The following is a 23671-nucleotide window of genomic DNA, read 5'->3' as shown; positions in this document are numbered from 1 at the left end:
AAAAAAAAATTTATTAAAATGTGGAAATTTGACAGTGAAAAAAAAAAGATGGTTAGAGGGACAGAATGAAGATGGTGCTTTGAAGAGTTGTGGTTAGATATTTGAGGGAACTAGAAAAATTCAGGATCCAGTCTAGTTTTCAGGTAGATAACAAAACCTCAAAGACAATTAATAGGACTAGAATCTAATATCTACAAGGTATTTTATAATTTTTTTCTGAAACATTTTTTCTCTGTATAATCATTCTTATTTCTACCAGAGATAATCACAATAAAGCTAATTTGTTTGCAAAAATAAGTCTAGTTTCATTAAACTTGGCCTGATTATTCATATATAAATGCAGCAAGGATAGCAATTGACTATGTAGACTCTTTTAAAGTTTGCTTTGCTAGAACTTTTTATTAGGAATCTCAGATTGAACTCTTAAAAGCCTTTTAAGGCTAGAAAGCCAAGCCAAGGACTTGCCATCAGACTTCACCTGCAATACCTAGAAATTTCCTCTTTTCAAGGTACCCAGAATATTCTGAGATTCCGAGGTTTGCCAGGAAATAACCTTCCTTACTCACTTGGTAAGGCAAATGGGAACCCTGTAATCAAGGTTCCAGGCTGTTTTTCTAAGGTGCTTTATTGGCTCTATAAAGTAACCTTAGTTTGTTAAAGGTGTCTGGCCTTATCCGTTTTTATGCACATCATTCTCAAATATGACATTTTAGTCAAAGCCTTGGCAATATGACTAATGTTTCCAATTGTGTCCTGTTACATGGAGAACACACTCTTATTGAATATATGCAAAGAAATATATTGCCATGAAAATAAGAATACTCAATAAGAATTTCATAATTCTGGAGGGATATGGTAAGGAGAAAAAGATAAGTGTTTTAATTCTGTTTACAAAGATATAATTTACCAAATTGCTGCAAGTTATAGACAGCTTAAGAGAGGTTTCCTAAATCTGAAAAAAAAAAAAAAACCCCAAAACATTAAATAATCAGCAGTGTTTCAAACAAACAGACATACAAAATTATAATTATCTTCATCAGTTCATTCAGTCCCATGTAATTGATTCTTGTGTATCTTGAGCTTCTGTTAGCAGTTTTATGAATCCATCAGTGCCTCCATTAGAGTTTTTATGAATTCTTACCCAGTTCAATAGTATAATCTGAAAGTTATGAGAAACCTGTACTTGTCAGAGTCCTTTCCAAGGAATCTTTTTCTCTCTCCCTCTTGGCTTGAAACAACACAAACTTATTATCTTACAGTTTGGGAGGTCAGGAGTCCTAAAATCCAGGTTGCTGGCAAGGCTGTGTTTCTCTGGAGACTGTAGGGAAAAATACATTTCCTTGTCTTTTCAAGGACAGAAATGTAGCATCTTCCAGTGTCTGGCTTTTCCGTCTGTCCTTCTATCTTCTTTCTCTCCAAGGAATCTCTTTAAAGATGAAGCATTTTTGCAAACGCATCAGAATATAACAATAACTTTTATAAATGACAACAGACTTTAAAATGATGAGAAAAGACTTAAAGATACAATGAGAGTTATTATAATACAATTGACAAGAATACAGTACTTGGTGATTTCGTTGACATGCAACATTTTAAGATAATAACTAGAATCACAACTGATAACATACAAAGACATATTAATTAGATTTTTTAGGAATTTTATATAATTTCTGGAATACTTACATTAATAACATATATCCATACAAATATAACTTGAGGTTTTGTATTACTTCTTACTTAACAATGCTTTTCATGTAATTTAACATATCAAAGATGCCTAATTAGTTTAATATCACTCTCTTTATGAGGAAAGAGAAGAAATGATTTTGGCATGTTTCAGGAACCTTCTCCAGAAAAATCTCAAAGTTAGTTAAAAGTCAAAAAGACTTCATTTAGAAATTCATTTGGGTTAGTTTGTCAAAAATATCGAAAGGTTTGGACACTTGACTAAATAGGATCACAGATCATTATGAAACAATACTTAATTACCTATTTAATCAAAGTAGCAATAAAAGATTTCAAAAGGAAATACAGAAGGTTACATAGTTATGAGCAAAACTTAGCTCTTTTAATGTTGAGAAGTCCGGGTTTGCTTAAGTAATCAAAGACCTGATGGTAAACACGACATGAAGCACAGGAAATTATTTTGGTAAGACAAAAAATCTTTGCTTTCTAGACAGATTACTTAAAAGGCAGCAAGCAAACAAACAAAAACCCTGTAACAATCTCTTATTTTCATAAACAGACCAATATGCCCTGGCTGGTGTGGCTCAGTTGGCTGAGTGTCATCCCATGCACTGAAAGGTCGCCTGTTTGATTCCTGGTCAGGGCATATGCCTGGGTTGTGGGCTCAGTCCCCAGTAGGGGGCGTGCAGGTGGCATCCATTCAATGTTTCTCTCTCTCTTCCTCTCCCTTCCTCTCTTGCAGGGATCCAGCCCCAGTGGTCCAGGGATCCCCAAAGGTGTGGACGGCGTCGGGGGAAAATGAAGGACACGGAGACAGCGTTTAAGTTCTGTACTATCCACCCTCTCACCCTACCTATCCTCTGTATGGGGGTCTGTAGCACCCTACGGTGGAGTCCTAGCCATTCCGAATGCGGGGAGGGGACTTACCTAAGGGTCCCTGTCTGGGCCCCAACCTGCAAGGGTCCAGCCCCAGCGGTCCAGGGGTCCCCAAAGGTGTGGATGGCGTTGGCAAAGAATGTAGGACACAGAGACAGCGTTCAGAGCAGCAGGACAATCACCTTCTCTTTTTATTGCCTTGTTACAACTGCATTTATATACTATTTGATTTTATTGCTGCTTAAACAACATGACCTCATGCTTTGTTCTGGTTTCTGTTTTGGCCTTTCACAGTTAATGAATATGCCTTCTTATCTGACCTTTGCAAAAGAATTTACATCTGTTTAGGTATGTTAATTTTAGTCTTACCTATTGTTTATATTTCTATAGGCTATTCTACAGGTTAATATCCAGTTTGTTATTTATATTCTGGAGTTACTATTTTATTGCTCTACCATATAGCTAAAAGGAGAATAACTAAGCCAGCTTTTCTTATGTAAAGGTTATGCAAGTCCTAAGTAAGGGCTCCGCAGCTTGCCCGTGATTGTTTTTAGCTGTGGTGTTTGACAGCCTGTCTGGCACCTGCCTTAGTCTCTCCGTTTACATTCCCTGCAGCAGTCCGTCCTCATTGTAATATTCTGTGTATGATAAGGGTTCAGGTGTAGATTGAAATAATCTCTTTCCTAGACTGCTCTTTCCTTGTGGGGATTCCCAGAGTTTTCCATTAATATAAACATCCCCTAGTAATACATTCCTTAGTGGGAACACACTGGTGGACTCCCTGTGGATTGCCCTTTGCCGCCGAGTCAGCAGGGGTCCCAACCCAGGCCTCTTCCCTGGTGGGAAGGTCCCCGGGGTAGTGGGCCTAACAAGTCCTAACTTTTCTGCTGACAGTCTGAATCTAAGTTCCTTATAGGTGCCATATGATATCTTTGTAATACTTGGGGCTTTTACTGAATCATTGTCTTTTCCAGTTCTATCTGACTCCCCTGCTAGGGAAAAGTTTCCAGCTAGGGCAATGCCTTTTTCTGGTGAAGTGACTCGGGTAAGGACACAGAGTGTCAGGAAGGGGAACAAGCATACAAAGAGGGATACGCCATACATCAAGCCCCATGGAGCATTTGCTGTGCAGATGTCTCCTCCTTGAAGGACTGTGTCAAGCAACAAGGATGGAACGGCTTCTGGCACTCTCTCTCTAAAAAGTCAATAACATATTTTTTTTAAAAGCAAACAGAACAGATCAATAGTCCAAGAATACTTTGTCTCTTTAGCAGATGAAAGAAATTTTTAGTTTTACATAACTATAGTATTATTATTAAAGCTTTTTTTTTTTTTTTTCCTGACTCAGGTTTATTTGTATAAATAGCACAGGAGGACACCAGCTCCATGCAGACAGCAGCCCTGGGTTGCACCAGTCCTTCTGTCCTCACATCCGCAGACAGAGGCCTCTACTGTGGAGACTTCTTGGGGGCCTGGGCACCTTTGGGAGCTGGAGCCTGGGCACTTTTGGGAGCTGGAACCTGAGCCGAAGCTGGGGCTGCACCTGCACCCGCAGCCTGGGGCTGGATTGGAGCCTTGGCCTTGGCCTTTGGCCAGCACAGCCTGAGGCCCTTGGCGATGCGGGCACGAGCATGTTTTCCAAGCCTGGGGTGAGCGATGTAGGCAAGTCGACTGAGCTTGTGGCTGCCGCCCTTTGGGATCCTGGGCTTGACCTCCTTGGGCTTTACCAGGGCCTTGATAGCCTTGGTCCCTGCCCGCGTCGCCTTGGCGTTGTTGGCCTGCATCTTCTTCAGGCCCTTCTTGTTGTGCTTCTTGGCAAAGTGCATGTTCCAGGAACTTGGGGTCTTCCCCTTAAGACATTCGTATCTTTGTGATCGGGGTTTCTTGATGCCATTTCTGTGCCATTTTCGAGACTGGTTGTGCATGGTGTGGTTCTTGGACTTGGACATCTCTGCACCCAAGCCCGCGGCTCCTCTTAAAGCTTATTTTTAAATTCTTTATAGCCCGGCCGGGCGTGGCTCAGCGGTTGAGCGTGGATCTAGGATCCAGGCGATAAGGATTCAATTCCCGGTCAGGGCACTATGCCCGGGTTGTGGGCTCGAGTCCCAGTTGGGGGTGGGCAGGAGGCAGCCGATCAATGACTCTCTCATCATTGATGTTTCTATCTCCCTCTCCCTTTCTTTCTCTGAAATCAATAAAGATATATTTGAAAAAAATTAAAATCCTTATAATAAATTCAGTCAACTTTAGCCAGCTTGACTGAACGAAGATCTCTCTTTCTCTCTCTCCCTTTTACTTCCCAAATTTATATGTCTATTTAGTTTGTCCTTTATCCTCCTCTTTCCCGTTCTGAAATGGGCAGTTGTTCTACTTTAGGACAAAATTACTTTCTTTTCCCTTTAAAAAAATGCATTTCCATTCTTTTTAGCAAGAACACATCTTTTTTTGGCATATAGTTATTTCCTTTATTATGTCAATGTAAGAAACGTCCAAACCTGTAAGAATTTTTATAAGTTTATTTGAGCCAAAATGATGGCAATTGCTGGGAAGCAAAATCTCAATGGATTGGGAAAATGCTCCAGAGAATGACAGTTTTGCAGCATATTTTATACACTACAGTCAAAGCAGGAGGCATAAGGGGGTTACATGAAATCCGTTGCTGGTAGATTAGGGAGGCAGGAGAGAGCAAAGCAGGGAAACTTCTGGGATTGGAAAACAATAACAATGAGTTTTGTCATCTCTGCTCTGGTGTAGTTTAAAATTTTTTAGCTATGACCAGTGTGTTTGGCTCAGTGGTTGAGCATCTACCCATGAACCTGGAGGTCAGGATTTGATTCCTGGTCAGGACACATGCCCAGGTTTGGGGCTGGATCCCCAGTAGGGGGCATGCAGGAGGCAGCTGACCAATGATGTTGCTCTCTCATCGATGTTTCTCTCTCTCCACCCATCTCCCTTTTTCTCTCTCTAAAAAAAAAAAAAAAAAAATCAATAAAAACATATTTTAAAAAAATTTTAGACCTAGCAGATTTGGATCAGGGTTAGAGAATCGGCCTGTGGACTGGAGGGTCCAAGGTTCGATTCCGGCCAAGGGCACGTACCTCAGTTGCAGGCTCGATCTCCAGCTCCAATCCGGGCATGTGCAGGAAGCAACCAATTGATGCGTCTCTCTCACATCGATGTTTCTCTCTCTATCTCTCTCTCCCTTCCACTCTCTCTGAAAATATCCTCAGAGATATGGAAAAAATATCCTGTGGTGAGGATAAAAAAATAAATAAGAAAACAAACAACAACAAAAACCCATTTTAGCCATGAGACAGGTATGCTACAATATGCAAAACTCACTAGTTTATAAAAGAACCGTTGGATCCAAATTGTTTTTCTGTCAGACGGAATAAGTTAAGATTACCGACTCAAGTGACTAAAGATTGCTCTGGGTTCCTAGAGAAGACCAGATAGAATATTTGCATCTCAAAAGTACAAAGAAAGGATGTAAGTTTCTCCAAGAAGGATTTTCTTTTCTAACTCTAGATCTTTTATATCTACAAACTTTTGGGGATGAATAGAGGAGGTTTTGGGACTAGTAAAAAGAATAGATGGCTTTGAATTGCTTCTAAAGGTGCATTTCTATTCTTGTAAAGGCTTAATTTGTGCCCTGGCGGAGGAGGTTCAGCTGGTTGAACATCGTCCTATGCACTGAGAGGTCAATGGTTTGATTCCTGGTCAGGGAACATGCCAGGTTTCAGGCTCAATTCCCGGTAGGAGGCATGCAGGAGACAGCTGATTGATGTTTTTCTTTGTCTGTCCCTCTCCCTTCCTCACTCTCTCTAAAATAAATAAAAACATATTTTTTAAAAAAACACTCAATTTGTAAGACAAGTCAGTTATTTTTAATTCCTCAAAGAACTGGGCTGCAATCTGAATGATATAACGGGGCTGATCCAACTACATTATCTTCCATTTTCTTCTTTACATATTCTAAAGAAGATTGTAAGAAAAACATCCCTGTCTTAAAGGAAAAGGCTTAAAAAAAAAAAAGTTATTAAACTCTGAAAAAAAAAGTTAGCTTCCAATATGACCAACTTCTGACCATAGAGCTACTTAAAAAAAGATCTTTCCAGACATCTTTTCAGGTTTCAGCCGGGACAAATAGTAAATATTCTTAACAGTATTGAACAACTTTTTTTCCCCTTTTTAAAAATAATGATCTAAATAGCATTTATTGAGGAAATAATAGTATAAAGAAGGAATTTCTTTTTAAAACAGCATTAGGATAAAATAACAGCAGCCTCTCTGGCAGTGACATCTTTCCCATGACAACAAGCCTCTCACTAAGGATCTTCTTCATCCCTCTCCAGAAGAGGAAGAAAGGATACACAAAAGAAGCTCCTGGTGCAGAGGCTCAATTCCTACTTCATGCATGTGAAATGCCCAGGATTCTATAAAATCACTACCATCTTTAGCCCTGCACAAACGGTAGTTTTGTGTGTTGGCTGCTCCACTGTCCTCTGTCAGCCTACAGAAGGAAAAGCAAGGCTGACTGAGGAGGATCCGTCAGAAGGAAGCAACACTAAAAGCACCCCAAATCAAGGTGAGTAGGGAACCATCCCAATAAATACATTTTGAATTTTTTTAAAAAAGGTAAAATAACAGCATTACAATTATATAATAATAATATGACAACATTATAATAATGTTCCATAATAGATATTAACAACAGTTTCTCTTTGTTGTGTAATAATCTGAAGGAATTTTTAAAAATAAAATTTAATACTTTTCCTCATTAATAAATATCATAGGCAGCACAGCTTTACCTGCTTATAAAAGGTGTTTCACGAGCAGTCTTGAAAATATTCACACCATTTTCTCTCCACAAAGAAAAGACTCCACCTTCTTTTACCAGTTTCATTAAATGGCTTATTTACATTCTTTGTTTCTAAACTCTGAGCCAGTCTTTTTATTTTTTACCCTGTGATCTTTATTCCATGAAAATCTTGAACTCAACACAAATGTCATCTTCACATAAGATGGTAATTGTAGAAAGAATTCAAACATTTTTGTAAAATTTGATTAGAGTAGTGTAAACGTGCGGAAGCTTTATTTCTTTAATACGACCTTTTCTCCTTTCTTTCCTTTGGATTCAAACTGGCTTCATCCAGCACCCTGACTCACCTGTTTCCTTCTTCCTTGCATGTCCACTGCTTCAGTCATTAAGTCCTCAGGACAATGAGGTTCTGATCAGCATCAAATAATCTTACATGCCCTAGCCGGTTTGGTTCAGTGGTTAGAGCATCAGCCCGCAGACTGAAGAGCCCCGGGTTCAATTCTGGCCAAGGGCATGTACCTCTGTTGCAGATGCAGGAGGCAACTAATTGATGTGTCTCTCTCACATCAGTATTTCTTTCTCACTCTCTCTCTCTCTCTCTGCCCCTTCCACTCTCTCTGAAAAGCAATGGAAAAATACCCTCAGGTGAGGATTAAAATAATAATAATAATAAAATAATCTTAGGAACAAAGCCTTAGGTCTCTTGACAACAGAGATAGAGTTTCGGTCAAACTAGAGGTAACATCTAGGCCTCGGTTGTATTTCAGCTCCAGGCCCAGAAAATCAGTGAAACTAGAGGAAGGGATGCCATGGCTGACATCAGGGCCAGATATACAGATCAACTACCTCCTACCTTAGCACCAACAAATCAGTAGACACCACGACCCTGACCAGTATCCTAACTCCCTTAGTCACCATGATTAATGATTTTGCCCTATATAACTCATCACCTGGAAGCCATGAGGAGCCAGGTCTTTGAGCATTAGCTCACCTGTCTCTGGGCATGGGCCATTTTCTAAAAATAAACCCTTAGTTTCTTTGCTGCAACTTCTGTTCGTGTCTTATTGGGCTTTGATGTGCACAGGCAAATGGATCCCCTTAGTCCAGTAATAATTTTGGCCCCTAACGTGGGGCTGCCTTTTGTCTGCAGATTCATGAACCCCTACCCCAGGGCTGGCCACCAGGTCCCTGCCTAGCAGCTGCCCAGACTTGTTTCAAAGGTGGAGGCTAGATGGCAGCCCATGACCAGGTGCCCCCGAACCTATGGCACTTTTGTTTGAAGAATAAGAAAGGAGGAATTGAAAGGCCTAGATTTGGAATTTGCTCTTGTTTTGGAAATTGAAGATGTCTTATGGTAAGGTTTCATGGAAAGCCACCCTCTTCTAGGGCTCGGGGAAACCCCAATGTGAACTGAGAGGGAAATGGTACTTGAAAACTCTTTGTTTGTTTGTCTGATCTAGTCTCCTCCTGGATTCAGGGAAACTTGGTGGGAACCAAGAGGGAGAAATCTTGTCAAACAGACTGAGCAGACCTCATGTTCATCACCCTGGAGGGAAGAGCTCAGGGCTCCAGAGGTAGCAGGAAGTTTGGGCCACCCAACCCTTCCTACTATCTTGTCTGTTGTGTATGACTTGTTGCCAGCTGAACTTTAAAAAGATATTTGGGTGGCTGAATTGTTAGGTTTTGTAACCATGTGTTCTCTGTCTATTTTGGTGTGAACTGTTTTATCTTAGGACTTATTTAAGATTGCTCAAGCTGAAAATAAGTAATTACTTTGATTGATAAAGACCTTAGTGGAATAGGCAATTCCATCTCTGTGCCCTAATGTAGCTCTCTGGACTGTATCTTACAGAACTGGAGTACTTTTAGCTATGAACCTAAGAAAGAAAAAATTTAGGCAAAATAAAACACACATTAAAGTGGTTAAGACAAAGGTTTTAGTATAGCCCTACCAAAGGCTGTATGGGGCCAAATTGACCCCCTGTTGACCCCTTAAGATTAAAGGGCCTCAAACAAGTCTGCTCCCTAGTGTGGAGAAATTTAAAAGACTGGGAGAAAGAGATTACAATGAGGAACCTGACCAGCAATTGCTTGTGGCATTAGTCAGGCTGATTCAATCAAGTTAAAGATTAATAACTTGGCCAGGGTCTCTTGGCTTGACCTCTCACTGGGGACCCAGAGTGGGAAAATGGTCAGGGTATAGAAAAGATAATTTTTCAGGACTTTTTGAAATGGAAATCCCTGAACTATGGTACAAAACTCCATTGTGTAACCCTGACTCAGACTACAATTAGATTAAAGCATATAAAAATGTAAGGATTGATAAGATTAAGAAAATTGAAATGTTTAAACAGGTTTATGTTCAAGTTGTGTCAAATTCAATTGATTACATCTCTTTTACCTGATTGTATTGTGGAAATAGACATTGTATCTCTTTGGGGAACTGGAACATGAAGGCTGTCAGTTCTTTCTTTTGGCTATCAGAGGGCAAGACTGTAGAAGGCTTTACATCATCTTGGGTCTATGGAATTGTTTAACAATACCAGAAATATTTATTGTTGTCTCAACTGAAACCTGACTAGATATTTGAAAGGATTTAATACCTTTGTGATCAGAAATTTAGACAAATTGAAAACTAATGTCAGAGCCTGAAAAAAAAAAAAAGTACCCAGAGGGAAAGAAACATTCCAAAAGTGGGTGGATGGATTTGCCAGTCCTTTGCCAACATTTAGGTGGCAGACCAATTCTTGAGATATTAAAAACAACTGTCCTGCCCTAGCCAGTTTGGCTCAGTGGTTGGAGTGTCAGCCTGCAGACTCAGGAGTCCCAGGTTCAATTCTGGCCAAGGGCACGTACTTCAGTTGCAATCTAGATCCCTGGCCCCAGTTGGGGCATATTCGGGAGGCGAACAATCGATGTGTGTCTCTCACATCAATATTTCTCTCTCTCTCCTTTCCACTCTCTCTGAAAAACAATGGAAAAAATATCCTCGGGTGAGGATTAAAAAAAATAAAAATAAAAATAAAAACAACTGTTCTTGTTTACAAATGAAGTCTTTATAGGGCCAGAAATGTGGCTCCAGAAATAATTCAAAGCCCACCAATTCTTTTTAACCTCCCCAAACCCTCCTCTATTCATCTCAAAGGCTTATAAATAATTGACTTTGAAACCAAAACCCTTCTCGAAGGAGCTTGTATTTCTTTTTTCTTATTTTTAGAAATATTTTACTGATTTTAGAGTGAGAGGGGAAGGGAGAAAGAGAGAGATTTGTTGTTCCACTTATTTATGCATTCATTGGTTGACTCTTGTATGTGCCCTGACCAGGAATCAAACTCGAAACCTTGGCATATTGGTTACCTGAGCTACCTGGCCAGGGCAGGAGCTTGCATTTCTTTCCCTATACTTCTGAGAGGTAAATACCTTGTCTTCCCCAAGAACTCTTATCTGTGTCATCTTTTTTGTTTAAATATGTTTTTACTGATTTGAGAGAGAGAGGAAGGGAGAGGGATAGAAAGACAGAAACATCAATGAGAGAGAAACATCATCAATCGGCTGCCTCCTGCATGCTCCCCCTAGCCCACTGGGGATCGAGCCCGAAACCCAGCATGTGCCCTGACCGGGGATCAAACCAGTGATCTCTTGGTTTATGGGTGGACACTCAACCACTGAGCAACACTGGCCAGGGTGGGTCATCTTTTAAAATGCAAGTTTCAGGAAGGTTATTCTTATTAAAAGAAAAAAAAAAAAAAACACACGTAGCTTTCTAAACAGATCAATTTAACTTATTCCAACTGTTCTTTTTTAAATTAGTGAGTTTTGCTTTATGGTATTTGTCTCATGGCTAAAAGATCTCTATGTGTGTCAATCTGTATGATCATGTGAGTTGTGACAGTGATATTTTCTACCTCCAATGGCAATGTTTAAAAAAAAAAATGACCTGTATTAAATTGGCTTAAACAAATAAACACTCATATGAGAATTCTCAAAAATATAACAGAAAGTAACCAAAATGCTTTTTAGAATCATGAAATATGAGAAAATATTTTTATATTAAAGCTGGTTTGAGTTTGGTTTGGTTAAACAGGCTTATCTTTAGAATCATCATTATTAAATAATATTTTTATTCTACTTGGGTTTATTAGTTAAATAAGTTCATGTCATCTCTGTTGCAAAATTATCAGTAAGAAAAATAACTTGGAATGATAAAACTTTCATACATAATCTAAACTTAATTGTTAGGAGAAATAAGTTAATAAATGTAAGTGGGATAAAAAGTTTCTTTTAAGTTAACTCTTTAGCAATAATTATATTGTACTTAAATCATTTTATAAATCTCTGTGGTAACTTGAAACTTTAAAGTTTTGTTAGTTAAATTAAATAATGAATATTCACTGACTGTCTAGACCATTTTCAAATAAGATAAAATAATAAAACAATTACTGAGCATAGGGTTATCTACTTTCTGCTTATTATAGAGAAACTAAAGATGTTTGGGTTCATTAGTAAACTTGTCTTGTACATAGCACAAAAAAATTATGCTATGAGGAAATATATTTTTAGAAATTATTAAATTTATTCATAAATGTATAGATCTAAAGAATATTAATTTCTTACTTTATAGTCGTCACTAGAAATTGAGTTTCCTAAAAGTTAAGATTTTTAATTAAGATGGAAAAACCTGTATGTTTTTAGAAATAGAAGGTATAAGGCATGGAAATACATTTTTTTGAAGGAATTGAAAGAATGAAGTTTGTCCTAAAATAAGGTTGGTTATTTCTAAATGAGTAAAAGAGACAAACTAAGAGGGACTAAAAAAAGTTGTAGAAAGTCTATGGAGAAAAATCTTGAGGAGATTTTACATATGGTTAAGCTGAAGATTAAAATGGAATTTAGTTAGTAAATTTAAATATCAAAAGTAAGCTAATGCAGAATGAGAGTTTGATTCTTTTTCCCTCTGTTAAAAGAAAAGGTGTTTTTTTGGGTCTTTATTCTACTCCAGATATTACAGGTTTTCTACCTAGAAAACAGAGATTCTGTGTTTTATTAAAATGGTTTTCTATTGCTGAATTCTAAAAACTAAAGTTTTCCTAAACTGCATTTTTATTTGATACCTTTTTATTGTCACTTTGGGTAAATAAATAATTTAATATTGTTTCAGAGTGTTATATGATCTTTTTGGTTAAGTGTGATTGGCCAACTTCCCAGGGTATAAATTTTAACAGGAGAATTTTTTCTTAACCTAGAAATGGCTTTGGGTTGTTTTAATCGGCCCCCAGAACACTTCAAAGAATTTTTTTCTCTCTCTTTGCAAGGGAGAGGTTTTGAACTAATTAGGCCTATATGATATGTTTAAATTGCATGGGAAGCTTTGTCAACTAAGAAAATAGTTATGTTGAATTTGTATACATATTCTTATGATTAAATGGATATTATATATTGGAGATTACATAAAAAAATCTCCAAGAGTCTACAAAGTCTTGATATAATACTCATCTGTAATTCTTGTTATCTTAAAATGATATGTTATAAAAGCAGAGTTTGTTGTCAATTGTATTATAATCAGATCTATAATCATGCCATTTTAAGTTTTGTCATTTATGGACAGTCATCACTGTACTCTGATGCTTTTACAAGTATGTTTCATCTTCAGAAAGGTCAATGAAAAGGTCTCTGACTTATTCTTAAACAGAGTTTTCTGAGATAGACTTTCAGATCATACCTTTAAACTGGATGAAGATTTATAAAACTCTAAGGAATAACTGGATTCATGAACTGCTGGCAAAGGATCAAGATAGACAAGACTTAATAATATGGGATTGAATGAACTGAGGATGATTATGATTTTTATAACTTTTTGTTGGAAATATTGCTAATTTTTAATCTTTTGTTTTCTAGACAGAAGCTAACTTGTTTTCTCAAACTACCTATGACTTAGAGCAATTTGCTAAATTATACCTTTCCAAGCAATATTAAAACATTTATATTTTCTCTCCCTAACTAATCCCTCTAGAAGTTTGGAGACTCTGAATGAGTATTATTATTTTCATGGCAATATGTTTATTTGCATATAACAGGACACATTTGAAAATTGGTTTATTACCAAGACTTTGACTGGAACGTCATATTTTGAGAGAGACATGCATAGACTCTGGATGTCACCAGAAAGCTTTAAGGAATTAAGATTGACTTTGGAAGTCAATAAAAGCCCCTTGAGAAACAGCCTGGTACCTTATTTACATGGTTCACAGCAGTCTTTCCAGGTAAGGAATGAAGGTTGCTTTCCTGGGAGATGGCAAAGGAAGAACCTCAAGACATTTTGAGGAACATTGATTATCTGAGGAATTCACCCAAATCCGTAAGTATTTCAGGCAAATGCTGACGGCAGTTATGTAGAGGCTAACTAAAGTTAAATCTGGAATTTAACTGGAAATATGGAATTCCTCATGAAATTCCAGCAATGTAGATTTAAATGAACCTGTATGATCAATTACTATTCTTGTCATACTTATGCAAATAACAGGCCAAATTTGTTGAAGCTAGACTTATACAATAAATTAGTCTTAACTTGGGTATCTGATAAAATGAGGGTGATTTTAGAGAGAAAAATTGTTTCACTAGAAAACATAATGCCCAATTATACTCAGTTCTACTTTAGTTAATTGTCTTTAAAATCTTATTTTTCACCCTTGGACTGGACCGGATCATAAATATTTTCTAATAAAAGTATTTGGCTAAAGCCCTCTGAGCTAGTGTTTCATTTCTCTCCCATTCTTTGCTTTGGAATTATTGAGAACTAAAACTGTTTTGTTTTGTTTTGTTTTGTTTTTCTGAGCCTTGCAATTGTAGACCCCAGCTAAATCCCATAAGTGTAAGCTTCAGAGAAGTCATCACAACAGCTCATGCTTAGATGGTTCCGGAAACTGGTGCTGTGTAAGCCACACAGAGAGCTTACTTAAGCTAGGGTAGGGACATTCATCAGGGATGTTTGAACTTCAGATCAGGAAAATCTGTTGGATTGTCATTGCTTGCCTTCATTCCAGCAAATATGAAGCTCTGAACCTTTCATCTACTGGCCTTCTCAACTGGCAGTCTTCAAGATGCAGAGACTAACTGTTGTTTGCTGATTATTACTTACGGTACAGGTATCCTGGCCTACTTTTCCCATTGCTATGGTTCCTGCTTGTAAATTAAACACCTAGAACTCCCCCTCCCTCTAAGGCTCAGGGACCATGGAGGAAGAGGTAAGTATGTGAGATTGTAAGAGCCAGAAAAGAGGAGCATGATTGGTAGACAAATCTGACTCCATCTTGCAAACTAATCTTCCCTCTTGATTAAAACTGGACCCAGTGCCTTATACTCCTCAAGGTTGAGGAATAATAATAAGAAAGGGGTGAATTGTAATCATGCAGAGAGTTGAGGCTCACTGGTGAGTTGAGCCCCAGCTGGCACCTCTCACTGCCCAAGCACAGGGGCCTATGAAAAGGAGCTGGCACTGCCCTCAGCTCCTGGGGCACTGGGCACAGGTGATAGCTCGAGTCTAAAGATGAAGTTCTCTGCCAGATGGAAAACACACAAGCAAGGATGATATCTCTGGGCAGCGAGGGTGCAAGGCGCCCAAAGGAGAGCTGGTCTGTGGCTACAGCCCATGTGCAAGCATGTGGAAAGGGGTGGAGTGGCACACAGGCTGACACTATAGGAATCCAGGCTGCCATTTGTTCCAAGACAGCAGAATCTTCCCAGAAAGACAATGTCAGCCGCTTCCCAGTGTCCTTTGAGAACCTCTGGGCATGAGCCCCCTGGCCTCAGCTAAGCTGAGCTGCACTGGGAACACACCAGGCACAGTCCAAAGGGCAACTCAAAATAGTCTGTTTGGCAAATGGAGCTTGAATTGAAGCCGAATGACCAGAGGACCCGGGAGCAGCTTGGGACTCCAAGTACACAATGTAGAACCCTAGAAGCTCTGGGGAGGGTAAGGGTGAGGATGCTGGATCTAGAACCCAAGGCTAAGGCTGAACTGAGACAGTTATAGCTGCTCAGGCCTGCTGAGGATGAACAGCACTCCCTTAAGCCTGCTTCCAGTTCTAGAAGACTGACTCTGAAATGCCAGCAGATGGCCAGGCCTTGAAGAAGTATGCACAAACTACAACTACACTTAAATAAGTAAGTAAGTAAGTAAGTAAATGAATGAATGAAAGAAAAAGAAAGAAAGAAAGAAAGAAAGAAAGAAAGAAAGAAAGAAAGAAAGAAAGAAAGAAAGAAAGAAAGAAAGAGAGAGAGAGAGAGAGAGAGGGAGGGAGGGAGGGAGGGAGGGAGGGAGGGAGGGAGGGAGGAGAGAGAGAGAAAGAAGAAAGAAAGAAAGAAAGAAAGAAAGAAAGAAAGAAAGAAAGAAAGAAAGAAAGAAAGAAAGAAAGAAAGAAAGAAAGAGAAAGAAAGAAGAAGAAAGAAAGAAGAAAGAAGAAAGAAAGAAAGAAAGAAAGAAAGAAAGAAAGAAAGAAAGAAAGAGAAAGAAAGAGAAAGAAAGAAGAAAGAAGAAAGAAAGAAAGAAAGAAAGAAAGAAAGAAAGAAAGAAAGAAAGAAAGAAAGAAAGAAAGAGGAAGGAAGGAAGGAAGGAAGGAAGGAAGGAAGGAAGGAAGGAAGGAAGGAAGGAAGGAAGGAAGGAAGGAAGGAAGAAAGAAGAAAGAAAGAAAGAAAGAAAGAAAGAAAGAAAGAAAGAAAGAAAGAAAGAAAGAAAGAAAGAAAGAGAAAGAAAGAAAAGCTCCCTGAAAGGCAGATGCTGCTCCTTAGGGTACTTTTCACATCAGGCAGTTTTCTGCTGAGATGCTGGATTCATGACCCAAAAAAGGCCAATATTTGTTTTAGAGCAAAAAGGCCTATTCAGTGTCTTTCAGAGGGCTTGGATGATGTGACCACCCTGGCTTGCCCAACTCCCAGCAGCTGTGATTATTGCAGGGGAATGAACACTAGGAGGGTGCTTGCACTGGCCACATCCCTCAGAGATGTACAGGGAGCTGGCTCTGAGGGCTCTGATGCCCTCACCACTGACCTGTCCAGCCCTCCTGACTTTAAGAACCCCTTCTCGCCCACTAGCCCAGACCCTGAACCCCACTGGGGGGTAGGGATGGTGGGCTCCAAGGGCCAGGTCAGCTGGCTACATGGCAATCCTCCCTAAATGCCCTCACCAGTGGCCTGCCCCAGCAGCTTCTGCCCACTGCAGCGAGCTTCTATTCACACAGGAAGGATGGAAGGCAGCCCAGGAGATCCTTTCCCTATGCAACTTTAGAAGAGGCCAAAGATGCTGGGAAAATGCCCAACAGGCAACAATGGGAACAACAAAAATGGAAGGACTCCAAGGACCTGCAAGTTAGCTGTGGCTGGTGATAGCCCCTGGCTGATGGAACTGCATGGGCCACCACAGTGAAGGCATGCCGAGGGGCAACCCCCATTCCTCACTTGGGAAAGGTCTAGATGTTAGAATGTTCTTCCTTAGGCTGAATGAGATCTCCTCTGGGCTAATGTCATTACCAGGTCTAGGAAAGAAGCAGTTAGGATCCCGAGTCCCAGAAAAGACGAAGGGGTGAAGAGAGAGAAAACATACTTGCGATGGGGCCTGGCAGATGGACCAACAACACATGTATGCATGTGCAGGGGAATTGTCATCATTCTCTGGGATATGCCACTCACCTGGAGAAGTCCAGATGACCACAGAGGCTGGGTGGGACAGCCAGGCAGTCTGTACAAAGGAAGCCCTGAAGGGCCAGTCAGGCAAGCAGCCTTCCTAGAGGAGGGACTAGGTATGTGCTATCCTGATGGACATGACTAATGCACTCTGGGGACAGGCCCAGGGCTCTGAGGAATTCCATAACTTGAGCGAGTCCTGTATTTTTCACAGAAGAAAATGGACTTAAGCTAGGGTTTGCTAGGCAAGAATTTGAGACAATCATTTTATTAACAGTCCATGTGCAATGATTAGGCAGAACTTGTTTCTGAGTCTTCACTGTCATAGGAGCTGTACTCACTGATGGTCTCTGACTCTGACTCTGAGGATGAGAAGTCCTTACTCTTGGAGGAGCCAACAATCGCATCCACTTTCTTGGCTTGAGGTTTCTCTTCTGTCTGCAAACAGGAGGCGACATAGTGCTGCAGTTCCCACAGGGTAGACAGCTGCAGGGTATCCAAGTCGACCTCAATCTGATCGGGGCTGAATATCTTGAACGAGGGCTCCCTAGACCGGATGATGTGCACCACTTGGCCCAGCCTGTCACCTGGGAGCTTGCTGATTTCCAGGGTGAGCTGGCACTTCTCCTCGTGCGACATGGACTTGCCTTTGCCTTTCACCTCTGAGTTGGGCAATAAAGAGGGCTTGCTTTTCATGGGCGCTGGCTCCTTCTTGCCTGTCTTACTGTTGCTGCTGTTGTTTTCCTTGGCCTTTTGGGGAGGAAGCTCCTTGTCCTTGCTTTTTGTATTCTCTTCTATGTTCACTTTCTTTGTATCCTTTTCTTCTTTAATTTCCATCTTGTCTTTCCCCGTTTTCTCTGCTTTGATTTTCTTGCTCAGTGAGACAGCTGCAAGCTGCTCCCGTACAATTTTAAATTGCTTCCGGAGCTCCACCACCTCTGGGGCTAGGTCCTTGTTGGAGTCATCAGTTGAACTGTTACAGTCTGAGGAGCTATCCCTGCGGCTGTCACTGGAGGAGAACGGGATCACATCGTCGGTGGGGGATGACTGCACTGGGAAGGACACGGCCACCACAGGCTCCTTGGGCCTCTCCGGCCTCTTGGCAGAGCTCATCTTAACCACATTCTGAAGCTTGCAAGCTACAGCCACCGCCTTGTGGTGGGGAGGGTTGTAGTTGTAGCAATTAGAGAATATCAACCGGACATCGACACCACTCCCTGAGCATCGCGATACTCCCCGGCCTCCAGTTTAGACTTGATTGAGCCCATATCCATGGGATACTTGATGATGTCACAATAGTCAGAAAGGCCTAGCCCCTCAATGTCAACATGCTAGTGGAAGGGCCGGGCGTAGGCGGCGTGCTTCTTAACGACGCCGCTGCAGTGCTTGAGCTGCTCTGAGACCTCGCTGTTCTTGTCCGGCGCCGGGTGCTGCTGCGAGTCAGGTACGTCCTTCTTTGGGGGTTTCACAGGCCTGCTGCTCTCCCATTGGGGGCCCAGTATGGTGGTCTTGAGCTTCCTGGGCCAGCAAAGATGGCTTGTGAATGGGGTCAATGGTAGCGTGCGTGGTGGTGTCCACTTTCCTCTTAACGCCCCTCTTCGTATTCACAGGCTGCGGGGTGGCTGCAATGATGGGCGGATGGCCCTGCACTGGCTGAGGGCTGGCGAGGGTGGGCCGGGGGCTGGGGGAGGTCACCAGAGGGGAAGTCTGCAGTTGCTGGGGAGGCTCCACTGTCATGACAGAGGTCTGGGGCGACTTGACGGGAGGGAAAGGGTGAGGTGTGGCCTTCAAAAGGTTCCGCTAAGAGGTCTGCATCTGTGGAGGAGTCGATATTCGTGTTTGGCACCATAGGGACGCCAGGTTTTGCCATCCCTGCTTCTTTCCTCCCATGTCCTCTTCCTTTTGCCTGAGCTATCATGATCTCCCTTTCTTCTGTGAGCAGGTCATTGATTTTTTGCAAGAAGAACTTCTCCAGAGCCGCTGCCATTAAGACTATGTCATCTCCAGGCTTGCTGTAGATGTAACAATTTGTAAACATAGTGCTGAAGTCCTGGATACATTCCTGAGCATTCCAGGAAGAGTTGTTTTCCATATTCATAGGCGCTTTAATTATCTTACAGTAATCAGGCAGGTTGAGCTTGATGGCATCCATAGGCTGCTGAAAAAACCATGCAAACTGGTATTTCCATAGCGTCTTTTTAAAATTTTTATTGATTGATTTTAGAGAGAGAAACATTGATTTGTTGCTCCACCTGTTTATGCATTCATTGGTTGATTCTTGTATATGCTCTGACTGGGGATCGAACCCACAACCTTAGTATATCACAACGACACTCAAACCAACTGAGTCACCTGCCCAGGACTCCATAGGGTCTTGAGCACCACTTTGAGCAGATATTGCAGTTGGTTGGTCTGCTTTGGGGCTTGTTAGGGTTGGAGGTCTGGGAGGGGTGGGGGAGAGATTGGTGCTGGTCTGCCATTGTAGACACTTCGGTAGTTTCTAGTTTATCCCCCTTTACCAGCAGATTTCTTAATCTTATCCCAGGGCTGCTCTCCGTAGATGTACTACTGATCCCATCACATTCTGCATGAGGTACTCCCAGCACCTGGCCACCACCCAGAAGCAACGGCTTCCTCTTCATCCTCCTCAGTTGACAAAATGGCTGCTCTGAGCCAGTCTTGATGTGGCTTCCTCTTGATATCCTTTGTCATAGGACTTCCATTCAGTCATTCTTCAGGAAGTTCTCAATGATGGTTGTTCTGTAATTTAGTTGTAATTTTGATGTAGTCATAGGAGGAAGAGAACACAAAGTTTGTCTCCTTTTTCTTTTAAACTAAAGGCATACCTATCAATTGACTCAAAACCAAAACCAATAGGCCTTTCATGGCTTACCCATAGATGCAAGAGGCATCCTCCAAAAACGTACAAAAGATATTTGTCTCCCAAGATTTAGGGCCACTCCCAAAGATAACCAAGAGTAAAAAAAGACTTAAATAATTCTTCTGATATCTGGCAACAGTCAGTAACATGCCAGCTGCAAATGGGGTGCAGTCCAAATTTCTGTCTGGACATATTTTCATTGTCCCCAACCTGACAGTTGAGCCACCTGCACATGCAGAACTGAAAACTGTACCCCCTGAGGTAGGGAGAAAGCCAAGCCAAGTTCTCAGAACATACAGCGAGAATAATAGGAAAGCAATAGCTGTCCCTGGGAGGGAAAGGATAAATAACCAGTGGGTACCCCCAAATCAAATTTTAACCAGAGTCACAATCCAAAGAAATACTTTTTACAAATGTTTTTCTCCTGCTAATCTGAATTTGTTGTAGATGAAAAAGGGGCTCTAACCAAAAGTATTCTCACAGAATGATCTGATCATAAATTCCTACCTGGGCAGGTCTTGATGGGTAGTCATGTCTCAGGCCCATAACTTCCCTAATAAAAGGTTATCATTGCCTTAAGCAAGTCATGTCCATTGTTTTTGTGCATCTAGTTAAAACGCCTTTGAAATCCCTCTTTTTCAGATCCCTGGGAAGCATAATCACATCAAGATAGCACATAATCTTGTTAACTATCCTGTGATCCAGTCACAGAGATTTCCCCACCTTTCTTTCTCCCACATTCTTGTAATCTTTCCTATGTTCCCTCCTTAATTCCAAATGTATAAAAGAAACTGCAAACTGTTGTTCCTGGAAGCATTTTTCTCAGCCTGTTGAGATCTTGCTTCCAGGGATGTCCTCTGTTTGGCTCAGATAAGCTCTAATAAACTCTTATAAAAATTCCCTACAGGTTTGGACGTTCCTGTGGTGATATTGGGAAAGAATGGGGAACTTAAAATTTTTACCTTCTTCTCTTGATGAGGCACTACAGACAGAGATATGACCTTGGTAAGAATTCTTACCCTTCACTGGCATCTGCCAGTTTTCCAGGATCCCATCTGAAATACATTGCCTAAGCAAAAAGTCTCAATCTTATGATGTTCTTAAGTTACTAACAGCAAGGGACCCATAAATAAGATATGGGGAAATCTAAAAGGGCAAAGTAGCAAGTTATCCACCCTCCAGTCCAATAAACTATTTCTATAACTTCAAATTGAGTAATGAATAATTTAGCTATTTAATTCATTCATTCAACATTATTTACTGTTTTTCCTTTATGCAAAGGACTGGAATGTCAAATTATATTGATTATTTTTACTTCCAATGTTTATATTAAAATGATGATTCTTATAAACAGCACACAACATTGTTAATAATATTATCTTGCTCTTTCTCAAGTTACAACATCTGGAATGGACTATAAAATAATCTCCATAGTAGGAGAAAAGTGGTTGAAAAAAGTTAGTTGCCCAAAGAAACAACTGAAATAAAAAAATAAAGCAGAGTTTTCCTGATTTTGTCAGGAGTACATAGCATTACTAGAGAAATTAAATTCACACTGCCTCATTCCTCCTTCCAAAAAATTAGGGTTCCGATGGCCTAGGACCAGAAAATGGAGACTTGAAAGCCATCACCTCTTACTATAACCAGAACACTTTAGAGCAAGAGAGAAATCATTCACTTTTCAAAGAAAGGCACAGAAGGAAGAAGAGAAGGTTAGTAATAATGTCACCCAAAAATTTAACAAAAGAAAAAAGAAACAGATCAGAAAACACACTATTATTAAAGAGTATACAGAGCCTTAGCCTGTTTGCTAAGTGGTTAGAGCATCAGCCTGTGGACTGAAGGGACCCAGGTTCGATTCCGGCCAAGGGCATGTACCTCGGTTGCAGGCTCGATCCCCGGCCCCAGTAGGGGTGCGTGTGGGAGGCAACCAATCAATGTGTCTCTCTCACATTGATGTTTCTCTCTCTCTCTTCCACTCTGAAAAGCAATGGAAAAACTATCCTTGGGTGAGAATTTTTTAAAAAAAGAAATATACAGAATAGAAAACTGTTTATGTGTCAGAAGTGGTGAAGCAAAGGAAATAGCCCTCAGACAGATACAAATCCTCAAAGTCATGGACAAAACTTGCTGCAGCACCTTGCTAACCAGAGGCTATCCAAAGGTTATTGGTGGGTCCCAGGAAAACTTCTGTGGCTTTGTCTTTTTCTGGCTAGTTTTTTTTTTTTTTATAACTCCACACACTTCCTTGGGAAACTAAAAGCAAAAAGGTGGCCAGTGCAGTCGTCCCTGAGTATGTCAGGAGATGGGAAGGCTGCCAACAGCTCCGTTCCCTGACGTAAGTCTTCCTGCCCATAAGCAGATTGCAAAATAACATTTCTCAGTTCAGAATATCTAGTGTCTCTGACAGTGTTGGAAATGGGTCTGTTCTTTGAGGGTGCTTTGAGAGTACATGTCTTGCAAAATTTTGAGACCCTACATTAAATGTGGAAACATTCAGAACATCAAGGTATTAAAAACAAACAAACAAAAAATTAAAGACTTGTCTTTTCAGCAAGTTGCTGTGTCATAATCACCTGGAGGGCCAGGAGCTAAAGGAGTTGCTGCTCCAGCCAGGGCAGGCAGCCAATTCACTTCCTCTGGATTTAAACCCTTCCCCAAGTTGCCGTTTGTGTGATTTTGAAGCCATTGTCACCTGCACTTGGAAGACTAAATATTAGGAAGAAAGTTTGCCTAAAGACTATATAACCTCAGGGTCTTTGTTTCACATATAAATGGATCCAAACATTCCATAAATGGAGGAGGGGGAAGTTGGAGGGTGAGAGGAGGGAGGTGAACCATTTAGGTTTATCCTCTCAGTTGAAAAGTCATCTTGGAGAAAACACTGATTCTTCATGTCTACAAAGTACAGTTAGGAGAGTTCATTTCTATTCTTTCATAATCATAAGTATTCTAGAATTGGATGAATTTTATTTATTTATTTATTTATTTATTTATTTATTTATTTATTTATTTATTATCTTATCATCATCTGAGGATATTTTTTCCATTGCTTTTCAGAGAGAGTGAAGGGAGAGAGAGAGAAATATTGATGTGAGAGACATCGATTGGTCGCCTCCAGCACGGGTCCAGACCAGGGATAGAGCCTGCAACTGAGGTATGTGCCCTTGGCTGGAATTGAACCCAGGACCTTTCAGTCCTCAGGCCCATGCTCTAACCACTGAACCAAACCAGCTAGGGCATTGGATGAATTTTAAAAATCATTGCAAGCATTAAAAAAACTGACTTAGAGATCATCATGCACAGAGAGGTGGGCCATGTGAAGACAGAGAATGAAGTGATGCCACCACAAACCAAGGATCACTTGGACCCCCCAGAAGCTTGAAGAGGCAAAGATCAGATTCTCTCCAGAGCCTCCACAGGGAGTATAGGTCTGCTAACATCTTGATTTCCGTATCCTGGCTTCCAGAAAGGTGAGAGAATAAACTTCTGTTGTTTTAAGGCACCAAGTTCATCCTGATTTGTTATGGTGGCCCCAGGAAACTAAGACAGGTGGTGAGCAGCAAGATAGGAGCCTGGTTCCCTGATGATGCCTCGAAGTCCATCTATCTCCAGACTGCTAACAAAAGAGAAATAAATTTTTATCTTGTTTTAGCTTTAAAAAAAGCTGACAGTGCAATTACGTTTTACTTTTATATAAGAGGGTAGTTAGCAGCTTATTTTTAAACAGA

The 23671-nt window shown here is 40.6% G+C and overlaps 3 pseudogenes across 3 annotated transcripts; 1 reads left to right on the top strand and 2 right to left on the bottom strand.

Moving 5' to 3' along the window:
• Nucleotides 1-4010: 4010 nt before the first annotated feature.
• Nucleotides 4011-4511, bottom strand: LOC308551202 (large ribosomal subunit protein eL29 pseudogene; annotated as a pseudogene). The gene has a single exon. The product of its transcript is annotated as a large ribosomal subunit protein eL29 pseudogene (transcript).
• Nucleotides 4512-6975: 2464 nt separating this feature from the next.
• Nucleotides 6976-7133, top strand: LOC308551426 (small ribosomal subunit protein eS27-like pseudogene; annotated as a pseudogene). Its single transcript has one exon. The product of its transcript is annotated as a small ribosomal subunit protein eS27-like pseudogene (transcript).
• A 10217-nt stretch (nt 7134-17350) lies between these two features.
• LOC308551029 (bromodomain-containing protein 4 pseudogene) lies at nt 17351-19701 on the bottom strand (annotated as a pseudogene). Its single transcript has 2 exons — nt 19412-19701; nt 17351-19235 (listed from the first exon to the last, which is right to left on the bottom strand). The product of its transcript is annotated as a bromodomain-containing protein 4 pseudogene (transcript).
• Between the last annotated feature and the right edge of the window lie 3970 nt (nt 19702-23671).

Source organism: Miniopterus schreibersii (genome assembly GCF_964146895.1).
Source record: "Miniopterus schreibersii genome assembly, chromosome: X".
Lineage (NCBI taxonomy): Eukaryota > Metazoa > Chordata > Mammalia > Chiroptera > Miniopteridae > Miniopterus > Miniopterus schreibersii.
This window is presented reverse-complemented; position numbering and strand designations above follow the sequence as displayed.